The sequence below is a fragment of the Dreissena polymorpha genome, chromosome 11, assembly GCF_020536995.1.
Source record: "Dreissena polymorpha isolate Duluth1 chromosome 11, UMN_Dpol_1.0, whole genome shotgun sequence".
NCBI lineage: Eukaryota > Metazoa > Mollusca > Bivalvia > Myida > Dreissenidae > Dreissena > Dreissena polymorpha.
The window spans coordinates 23502191-23506625 of record NC_068365.1 but is presented as its reverse complement, the minus strand read 5'-3'; the positions used below and the strand labels follow the sequence as shown (position 1 = coordinate 23506625).

The following is a 4435-nucleotide window of genomic DNA, read 5'->3' as shown; positions in this document are numbered from 1 at the left end:
AAACCGAAAACAACTAAATATATTATATTAAATATATTTATAACAATAAATATCTTTTTAAAATGTAGTCGGCGTATACGCTGACTTTGAAATAAAGTTAGCAATTTACTTTTCTAAATAAATGAATACAATTAAACAAAAGTTAAACTATTGTGTTGTGTTTTTCACTTGTAAGCTGCATATTCACCGCATGAAATGTGTGTTAGCATTGTCAAACCACACATTAGTGTGAGTAGATAAAAAATATACTACGGGAGAGCACTTCATATGTGTGCTCATATGCCTTGTTATGAGTATCTTTCTTCACTATCGAAATATATCGTTCGTATGTTTATATTTGATTTAAACGCAGTTTTCTTTCGACACATGTAAATCACGCGTCAATAGCGCCGTTATGTGAAAATGGGTCTTATGCGTTTCGGCAAGCGTTTGTTAAACCCAACATGTGCTTTTGCGCAGCCAGGCCATAGGCGATGCTGTTCGCTTTAAAATCACTCAATATGTTATGTTTCTCTTTACCAGAAGGAGAGATAGCTGAGTGGGCTATTTATATGATGGGCGCATATGGAATAAGACCCATTTTCGCATGACGAGGGTAATTACAAATCTCATTGCGAATTGAAAATGCCACAGTTAAGAACAATGTGATTTGATACAAAATTAAATTCAAAATAGCTAACTTGTTAATAATGGCAGCCCAAGTACGGTAAACATTGTGGTATGATAATTAAACAATTTTCTCTTATCGTGACACTATACTATTTCGCTAATGATTGTTTTCTCATCTTGGAGGCGAAAGTGAAATTCTGCGAGATGGATTGTAACGCGTAATTGTAACAGGGCCACAATTTGTGTCGTTTGAGCATACCCTTGCAAAAAGTTAACCCACTTTCATACCAAAACACACTTAAACCAACATAAAACTGTGTTTTTTCTAAGTTTTTCTGAGCGGAAGTTGGTTTTTGCTAATAAAAGCGAGTTTTATGTGAGCTAAACTGTGCTTAACTGAGTTTAAAGTTGGTTTTTTAAAGTAGATGTGTGTTAAAGCGAGTTTTTTTGCTGTAAGAAGTTGGTTTTTTATGTGTCAAAAGTGAGTCTTTTTATTTATGAGTTGGTTTATGTGTGTTTAAGTGTGTCTTTTTGTTTCATAAGCGAGTCTTTTACAACAGAAGTGGGTCTTTTTATAAACAGAAGTGGGTTAAAGCGAGTTTAAGTTGGTCTTTTTATAAATAATTTGAAAGCCGCAACAAGGCTAAAAGACTCACTTTAACACACTTATCAATAAGTTGGTCTTTTGTTTATTAACATAACTCAACAATAAAACAATAATTCTTCAACTAGGTCTTTGTTTCATGTTTATAGCCATATATTATCAAGGTGAATTGTAAAGGGGCTTTTTTACAGCTTGTTTGCCATTGCACCTTTTGTACATTTATGGGCTCCCCATAATTTTAAGGAAACATTGGATAAAAATTGCTCTTGCAGAACATCACAGGTTCACAGATACTATAAAAATGTTAAAATGTTCAAACTTAGTTTTATACCTGAATATGAAATTGTTTGTCTTTCACTTTGAATCAATACATAAATATTAAATATATTATAAGAACAATCACACATCTATAAAAATGTGAATACTTCCATTTAATTCATGTTCTTTGGAGAATTCAATAGACTTACAGTGTGTTTTTTTATTCATTTTTTGAGGGGGGGAGCGACACTGTTTCTATAATAAATAAAACTAGTTTCAGTGTGAAAGTGTTGATTAATATATGGAAACTTATGTGGGCTTGCCAGCATCAATTATATCTCCTCAACATAAAAACAATAACTCTTTTAACTTTCTTATACTGATATTTAACCCCAATACAATTAATGCCTACCACATTGACCTTTAACATACAATTTAAAAGGCAATAAAAATAAATAATATTTATACTATTAATATTATTTGCTAACACCATTCAGCATGTTTTTTTTAAATATTCACAATTAAATATAATATGCTAAGGGTGCTGTGTATTATTCAATAAATACATATATGTTGGTGTTGAAATCAGTAGATATTTCTCAGATTTAGTAATTGGCTGACACACATAAGAGATTAGCCCTCCCCCCCCCCCCAATTAAATCATAAACATTAATTCTTATCACAGTATCAGTGCTCCATCTATAGGCCTAACAAAGGGGTGTTGATAGACTTTTGATTGGCTGAGCCACCATCTATTTGAAAACAAGCGACTTTGATTGGCTGGAGACAGGAAGTTATGTTTTGAAAACAAAGGGGGTTTTCATCAACTGACTTTGAGCTTTAAGGTATAATTGAGTAACATTAAGACTTATAATTCTAGTTTAAAATGTCTTGAATAACTTTCAGCATGAAGTATTGTGTGGTGAAAACAATGTGTATGTACTACAATGTGTAAATCAACAATAAGTTTGTTGCAAAGGAGATTCAAAGTGGATGGTTAAAGTGATATGGTCTCATAATTCATCAACTGCCTGTTATCTTGGAATACTGAAGAACAGTTGTTTTAGGTTTGTATTTTCATTTTTACATCACTTTTTTATTTAGTTTTATATTGAATTAATTATGATCATTATCATATTTATGTATTGTCACTGGGAAATGTAAATGGATAAGTATAAATGTAATGCTATTATAAGGAAAAACAACACCATTTGAATAATTATGGCTGTATTTTATGATTATTGTCATCTTAAATGTTATTTATACCTATTTCTGGTCATTAATGAACAGATTTCTTTCCCACATATTCAATGAAAACTTTTATATTTTAAATTTGAAGGTTAGGTTAAACTCCCAAGGTGAAATTTACATTGATTGGAAGATTCTTTGGATAGAATATTCCTGCCAAAAGACAGCAGAAGGGGGACTAACTGATGTATGGATTTTGACACCAGATTTTACCCTGCACGAGCAGCCCAACTTGAGTAGATCAGGAGTGGGAAAACTGAGCCCTGTCCTTGACCAAGGAAAGTTGGATTTGTTGAGAGGTAAAACTATACAGGTTTTAGCATTTGAAAGGCGTCACACTTCCGACCAGTCCACACAGCCAAATGAGACCACATATCTTGGTACATTTTCAAACAGTATTTTCTACCATACGTAATTTCTTTTAATTATTTATGACAAGCGTTAAGTCACATGTGATCACAGGATTTAAATTGCAAAAATAAACAAACAAAAACAACAAGCAAACAAACTTGTTTTGATTTAAATTAATAATATTTATAGTAACAAGATATACCATAACAGCAATATTTATCACTTACATTATAAAATATCTTTCAGGACCTGATCTCAAATGAGATCATGCACAAGACGCACCTCGCAAAGGCCATGACGGTATAGTTTTCAGACCTGATCAGCTGGTGACTGCTCTATGAAGTGCTGTTCAACCTCCCCTAAGGGGGAGATTCGAGGGGGTCTCCTGATTGCTGAACACTTCGCCATGGTTGGTATGATTCTTTTTTATAGGGAAAAAAGGGGATTTAAATATATAGGTGTTCTACTGCCTCCATATTCATTTTGAAACAAACATAATGCAATTGATTCAAATTTGACTCCAGCACATAATCTGTCTTGCGTTAATTTAATACTACTGCTAAAATTTAAGAGTTACTAAAAATTGTGTTTGTGTATAAAAGTTTTGAGAATTTAACACATAGGCAGACAAAAATAACCTCAGTATAAAGTTAACGATCAAGCTCTAATTTTGAACGATATAAAAAATTAAAGCAACAGTAATTTGCCTCCTTGTTTCAAAAACCTCTTTTGAAATCCTTCTAATGTAGATGATGTTAAAATGGGATATCTGAACTGATGATATTGATGTAAAAGTTTATTCCACCAAAATCAAGTCATTCAGATCAGACTTGATTTGGGTGGAATAAACTTCTACATGTTTTTTTAATACTGTAATGTACAGTAAAATCCTGCATTGATTGTTCATATACATTTCAGTTGTCATCTCCAAAAAGTTTGCCCTGCCCATATCAACAGTGGAAGAGAACATGAGATGGGCCTTGAGGAGGCTTCGTGTCATGTACTGCGGGGAGAATATATAAACTGTTTAGTGCTGAGCAATATGTTCCTTTGTTCATAGGTGTAAATATGTGTAAAGGGCTATTCCAGGAAAAGATAGGATGAAGGATTCCTTAATGTTGTCATTTTATAAATCCGGTACCACCAACACAGTTAAAAACAATTATTATTAATTTTATCCTCTGTATCACCCCTCACTAACTGAAACTGTATATAATCATGGTTCATACCCTTCCTCCCATTTTTACCTGTGGTAGCCCAAAGAGGAGAATGTTATTTATTTTAATTTATTATGTTAAATGTGCTCGCATATTGTGATAATGTATCTTGGGTAGATGTTTTCCTGGTTTTGTTAAAAATGCACTG

The 4435-nt window shown here is 32.6% G+C and overlaps 1 long non-coding RNA gene across 1 annotated transcript; it reads left to right on the top strand.

Annotated features, from left to right (window-relative positions):
- The first annotated feature begins 2106 nt into the window (after positions 1 to 2106).
- On the top strand, positions 2107 to 3367 carry LOC127851623 (uncharacterized). Its single transcript, XR_008035855.1, has 3 exons — positions 2107 to 2538; positions 2816 to 3018; positions 3317 to 3367. It is a non-coding gene; the product is annotated as an uncharacterized LOC127851623 (long non-coding RNA).
- The last annotated feature ends 1068 nt before the right edge of the window (positions 3368 to 4435 follow it).